Raw genomic sequence first — 7,401 nt, forward strand, 5'->3', positions numbered from 1 at the left:
CGGACAGCTGAAGAAAACTGTGGGTTTGCACACCAAAGAATTCCTAAAACTGTCAGAAACCATCTCTTGGAAGCTCATCTGCGCACTCGTCGTCCTCACCAGGGTCTTGACCGACTGCAGTTCGGCGTCGTAACGACTTCATTGGACAAATGGTCACCTTCGATGGCCTGCCTGCTGGAGAGGTGGCTCTTCACCAGGGATGCGTACCAGTTATGGTGTTGGTGGGCCAGAAGGTTTGCTGATGTCACGTTGTTAACAGAGTTTCCCATGGTGGCAGTGGGGTTATGGTATGGGAGGCATAACCTACGGACAACAAACAATTGCATTTTATCGATGGCAATTTGAAAGCAAAAAGGATACCGTGACAAGATCCTGAGGCCCGTTGTCGTGCATTCATCCGCCGCCATCACCTCATGTTTCAGCATGATAATGCACGGCCTCACATCACAGGATCGGATATATAATTCCTGGAAGCTGAAATTGACCTATTTTCTTTGCTCATGCTGCATTTTCATCAGACATGCCACCCCATTGAGCATGTTTGGGATGCTCTGGATTGCCAGTGTACGACCAGCGTTTCTCAGTTCCCTCCAATATCCAGCAACTTCGAACAGCCATTGAAGAGGAGTGGGACAACATTGCACAGGCCACAATCAACAGCCTGATCACGCATGCAAAGATGTGTCGGCGCTGCTAAAGCAAATAAGATGTGGTCACACCAGATACTGACTGTTTTCTGATCCATGATATATTGGATATACAAAGGTCACATGGCTATGGTAGGCTACACATCTTTATATTCAGATGACGCAAGCCCCCACATTTTCTTCGGAATGTACCTTTTGTAGTTTAGTATATTTATCTAAGCTACCTTTTTATAAGTATTTACTTTTGCAGGCTGACTAGCATGTATTGCGTTGCAATGTCCATCCTTCGATGTCGGCTCTTCCTATCAATGTCCCATACATTGGATGCCCAAATCAACTGGAAGTATATACATTAACAATTTTGAGTTGGCTACCTAGTTAGTCTGTTCTCTATCATATTTTATACACTTGTCCTACCGCTGCTCTTACTCATCACTCTCTCTCTCTCTCTCCTTGAGCAACGGCCAACTCCCCCCCCAAGGATTGCATGACGTTGAACCTTGAATTGTGCAATATGTTAGGAGATAAAGAAGATCGCATTCTCCATTTCACCTGTTGCATAATGTATTATAAAGCTTACCTGGTAGTCCCCAGTCAGTGTGTTTGTTCACAGACACACACAACTAGAGACCGGAGCCTTGTGAGTCACTCACTGTTGTGCCAACATGCGCCAGGTGATCTAGCTACAGTATGGAATTCCTAACTAAATGTTTGCCAGCTAGATATCTTATAACTTAAGTCAACTGTCTAAAAGATTTAAATGCTCTACAGTTGTTCATTTTTGGTTTACTAATTTAGCAGCTTGTTAGCTTAGTGGGTAGTCTGCTTCCAAGATCAAGCTTTGTAACAGCAGAGAATCCCCTCCTGGATCAATATTTGTTTTTGCAGCAAACTGAGTAGCATTTTTCAAGTTACTTATATAACTTAATGAGCTGGGATATCTGGCCTCCAAAATGTTGATGTTACTGTTTAACTTTATGAGCTGGGATATCTGGCCTCCAAATAGTTTAGTTACTTGTATAACTTTATGAGCTGAGATATCTGGCCTCCAAATAGTTTAGTTACTTATATAACTTAATGAGCTGGTATATCTGGCCTCCAAATAGTTTAGTTACTTGTATAACTTATGAGATATCTGGCTCCAAATGTTTAGTTACTGTTTAACTTAATGACTGAGATTCTGGCCCCCAAATAGTTTAGTTACTTATATAACTTAATGAGCTGGATATCTGGCCTTAAATCGTTTAGTTACTTGTTTAACTTTATGAGCTGGGATATCTGGTCTCCAAATAGTTTAGTTACTTATATAACTTAATGAGCTGGGATATCTGGCCTCTAAATCGTTTAGTTACTTGTTAACTTTATGAGCTGGGATATCTGGTCTCCAAATAGTTTAGTTACTTATATAACTTAATGAGCTGAGATATCTGGCCCCCAATAGTTTAGTTACTTTATATAACTTATATGAGCTGAGATATCTGGTTCCAAATCGTTTAGTTCATTATATAACTTAATGAGCTGGTAATCTGGCCTCCAAATAGTTTAGTTACTTTTAACTTTATGAGCTGAGATATCTGGCCTCCAAATGTTTAGTTACTTGTTAACTAAATGAGCTGAGATATCTGGCCTCCCAATAGTTTAGTTACTTGTTTAACTTTATGACTGGATATCTGGCCTCCAAATAGTTTAGTTACTTATATAACTTTGAGCTGAGATATCTGGCCTCCAAATAGTTTAGTTACTTATATAAACTTAATGAGCTGGATATCTGGCCTCCCAATAGTTTAGTTACTTATAACTTAATGAGCTGGATATCTGGCCTCTAAATCGTTTAGTTACTTATATAACTTAATGAGCTGAATATCTGGCCTCTAAATAGTTTAGTTACTTATATAACTTAATGAGCTGAGATATCTGGCCTCTAAATAGTTTAGTTACTTATATAACTTAATGAGCTGGGATATCTGGTCTCCAAATAGTTTCATAACTTTATGAGATGTAAACAAGTGACATCAATAAGGATCACATCTTTACACTGGATTCACCTGGTCAGTCTGTCATGGAAGGTGTTCATCGTGTTTTGTACACTCAGTGTTATATATTCTGTCCCTGTGAGTTCACATGTGGAACTGCATGAAATGTGTTTAGTTTCCCATCATTTAGAAATGTGATCCAATGTCCCACATTGTCCTCTTTATTAATATCAAGACTCATATACAGTATAGCATCAGTTTACAACTAAAATGGACCAATCCTGGATCGCCCCTGTATTATCAGCCACTGAAATAGGAGACTTTGTCCCTCTCTGTTTGTCTACTCAACCAGAGTGAAACCAAACACCCCATGCAGCCCATGACAACCTGATGACTCAGAGTCACGTCATAAACAAGTACAACGGCCACCGTGAGGGATAATAACTGCTGTTCACCTTCTGGACCATTGAACAGTCTAGATTTACCAGGTTATTACTTCTAAATAAACTGTTCACTCTGGACCATTCAACAGTCTAGATTTACCAGGTTATTACTTCTAAATAAACTGTTCACATCTGGGACCATTCAACAGTCTAGATTTACCAGGTTATTACTTCTAAATAACTGTTCACCATCTGGGACCATTCAACAGTCTAGATTTACCAGGTTATTACTGCTAAATAAACTGTTCACCATCTGGGACCATTCAACAGTCTAGATTTACCAGGTTTACTTCTAAATAAACTGTTCACCATCTGGGACCATTCAACAGTCTAGATTTACCAGGTTATTACTGCTAAATAAACTGTTCACCCATCTGGGACCATTCAACAGTCTAGATTTACCAGGTTATTACTTCTAAATAAACTGTTCACCATCTGGGACCATTCAACAGTCTAGATTTACCAGGTTATTACTTCTAATAAACTGTTCACCATCTGGGACCATTCAACAGTCTAGATTTACCAGGTTTACTGCTAAATAAACTGTTCACCATCTGGGAGTTCTCATGGGGTATTACAGTTGTTGTTTTGATTATTGCTTGTACAGTCGCTAAGATAATATTTGGTTGTATAGTTGCAAAATACCTGTTTTGGACACAGCATTTGTTAGCTTTAATGCTAAATGCTCATTGACAAGCTCATTGAATGCTAATGCTGGCTGGTAACAAAGCTAGCCAAAGATAATTTTACTGGTTGAAGTGTTTTTTTTTAAAGTATAAAGCAGTTGATTTGCGACAATAACACAAACATATTAAGCAGGAGATTCAAACGAGCCTTACAATTATAATCCAAAGTAATGTGAAATGCACTCATAATCAACCTGTAAATTGAGGCTATTTTTTTTATATTTTTTTATTTTTTTTTGTCAGCCTATGAGTTTTCTCCCACGGCGGAATTCGTGAATATCGACACCAGAGCTTAACCAGAGTTTCCTTGAGGAGCACTCCTGATCTTGCATTGTAATATTCAGAATACCTTGTAAAAAAACTAAAATCTAAATTCACCATTTTTGCTCCATGCAGTTAATACTACATCGATAACTAGCTGTTTCCTCATTCGCATTTCCTCATTTTTGCTGTCAGCCTATCAGAGAACTTTGTGGTGAATTAGTGAATAGCGACACAAGAGCTTAATGTGAGTTTCCTTGAGTAGCATCCTGATCTTGCTCTGATAATCTGTGGTAATATTCTGAATACATTGTCGTTTTTTCACAATGTCGCCATTTTTTTTTGCTCCACGCAGATATACTACATCCATAACTAACGGTTTCTGCATTCTCAGGGAGGAGTTTCTCTGCAACCAAATTGCGTGCGCTTCGCCTCGTGCTGAAATTTTAGCAAACGCAGAAAGGGGCCAATATTGGTGACCAAAGTGGTCTGGCACACTGCTTAGAGTTTCTGTAATAATTTAATTTTTCATCTGTCTGACTTTGTTGTTCACACAGGAGAGAGACGTGACTATTGTGGATCCTCTGGGGAGCCTCAACTACATCATGAYGCTGACRAGGCAGAGAAGAGTCTCTCCACCTCAGAACACCTCAAGAAACACCAGCGGAGACCCACAGGGAAGAAACTTCATCACTGCTCTGACTGTGGGAAGAGTTATTCAAGATCAGATTCACTGAAAGTACACCAGAGAATTCACACAGGAGAGACATCTCACTGCTGCTCAGACTGTGGGAAGAGATTTACCTCATCAGCAGACCTCAAAAGACATCAGAGAATCCATACAGGAGAGAAACCTTATAGCTGTGATCAATGTGGRAAGAGTTTTAATGTTCCAAGCAGCCTGAAAACACACCRGAGAATACACACAGGGGAGAAACCKTATAGCTGCGCTGACTGTGGGAAGTGTTTTTCAAAATTATATACATTACAATCACACCAGAGAATTCACACTGGAGAGAAACTTTATAGCTGCTCTGACTGTGGGAAGAGTTTTTCAAAATTATATACATTACAATTACACCAGAGAATTCACACTGGAGAGAAACTTTTTAGCTGTAATCAATGTGGGAAAAGGTTTACTCACTCAAGCTGCCTGAAGGTACATCAGAGAACACACACRGGAGAGAAACCTTATAGCTGTGATCAGTGTGAGAAGAAATTTGTTACATCTAGCAGTCTGACTATACACCGGAGAACACACACAGGRGAGAAACCTTATAGCTGTGCTCAATGCGTGAAAAGTTTTACTTCATCTAGCCATCTGACTATTCACCAGCGGACACACAAGAAAGAAACCTTGTAGCTGTAATCAATGAGGGAAGAGTTTTACTCAGCCAAACATCCTGATATCACACCAGAGAACACACACAGGAGAGAATTCTTATAGCTGTGATCAATGTGGAAAGAGAGATGCTGGTAAAAWTTTGAAAATACATWCATGAAGTTGTTTCATGATATCAATAAAATGTCACAATGTAGAATGTTATTAACATTGTAGTAGAAGGAGTATTTTAATGAATAATGTCACAATGTAGAATCGTAAACGTTTGACCCCCTGTTCTATTGATTTCAGCGTGATATGGATATTAGCCTCGGGGTAAATCCAGGCCTCATCAGGGGAAGTCCAGGCTCTGAAAAAAAAGAGTACTATTTATTTGATTAACGAGTTTGAATCAAAATGCAACACCTCAAAATGCTGGAATAATTCAAATGTAGCTAGCTGTTTTCTACAAATTGACCTCTAAACAGTGATGTACACATTATTCCCAGATTCTGTGGGATGTTTGAGCTGTTCGTTTTAACAGGACATGCAACCTCATCTCCCCCCTCTCACGCAATTGATTTCAAAGTTCTATCGATATGAGTGATGATAAATAAGTGTTGCATTTCTCTTCGTTCTAGCGACCCCTAAATWTAAATGCATCACTCAAATGTAGCTGACTGTCTTCTGCAGGTTGCCCTCTAACCAGTGAGATATCTCCCATTTACATGTGTTTTTTTAGTTGTGTTAGTTTCAACAGCACGTACAACCTGATTTCCCCCCTAATTGATGTATTGCCAGTTGTCGAAACAACAGCGTTTCTGGTACAGTTTATAAGATGCTCGGTTCAAAAAATACAAGTAATGTGATTACTATTGTGGAACATGTTTGTGTATATCGTACATTTTATGTTGAGGTTTTCAATATATCGAAAACTGTTTCTGCATATTGGTTATTGATTTATTATTGATAACTGTTCTGACAAAATCTTAACATTTTTTTTTTTTAACATTAGGACTATGTCTAATCTATTTTCATTTTTTTATTATATATGTGAAAGTTTAAAATACTATTGTCATTATTGCCAATACATATTAAAATGGGTGTGTGTTCGGTTTGATATTTCAAAATATTTACATTTCATGTAACATTTAGTCATCAGAATTATTTGACAATTTTTTGGTACAATAATATTGTTTACTAACAATGTAGTAAAACAAGCTTATTTCTGGTTGGATATTACATCCTATTCTTACTCTTTTAATTTCCTGAGAATGCTCATTAGTCTTTCATTTTTTGTTATTCTTTTGTTTTTTTATCCTCGTATGTTGTGTAGTAAATATTAATTTTATTTTTGTTTTTTTCCTGTGAAGCAGGATGTCTAAAATGTGCTGTATAAATAAAGCTTGATTTGATTTGAACATATTGCAAAACAAATGAACCCAATGACCGACCAAACAACACTCTTGTGAAACCAATGAACAAATATGTGCTTGAGGCGTCACTACAGACACCCTGGTTCGAATCCAGGCTGTATCACAACCGGCCGTGATTGGGAGTCTCATAGGGCGGCGCACAATGGGCMCAGCGTCGTCCAGGTTTGGCCGGTGTTGGCCGTCATTGTAAATAAAMATTTGTTCTCAACTGACTTGCCCAGTTCAATAAAGGTTCAATTGAAAAAAACAATGTTTTTTTAATGAAAAAAATCAATTCAGTATATCTTACTGTGTCTAAATAGTGCATACTGTGTAAGTTTAGCACTTCAACCAACCCAGTACATTTTTGTTGAACGTAGTGTGACATTTTTCCTCTTCCTTCTCGTCTTCACGAGAACCTCTTTCTCGTCCAGCAGACCTCCTCTCTTTATCAGGGGAGAGTAGCTTGGTGACTCATGGTCGGGGATGTTAGATTAGCTAGGCTAATGCTAACTTAACCAGCCAGCTAGCTGACCAATAACAACACCGTAATATAGAAAGTAAATCGAATAACTAACTAGACGAAAGAAACAGGTTTAAACAACAGTGGCTATACGAAAGCGTCTAAAGAGCTTTATTGTTTCGGCTATTATGG

General features: G+C 38.4%; 1 pseudogene; it reads left to right on the forward strand.

The window, feature by feature from the left end:
• The window catches only part of LOC111982345 (zinc finger protein 180-like), a 14,684-nt pseudogene extending 7,705 nt beyond the window's left edge, over nucleotides 1-6,979 (forward strand).
• The last annotated feature ends 422 nt before the right edge of the window (nucleotides 6,980-7,401 follow it).

The sequence above is a fragment of the Salvelinus sp. IW2-2015 genome, linkage group LG21 (assembly GCF_002910315.2).
Source record: "Salvelinus sp. IW2-2015 linkage group LG21, ASM291031v2, whole genome shotgun sequence".
Taxonomy (NCBI): Eukaryota; Metazoa; Chordata; class Actinopteri; order Salmoniformes; family Salmonidae; genus Salvelinus; species Salvelinus sp. IW2-2015.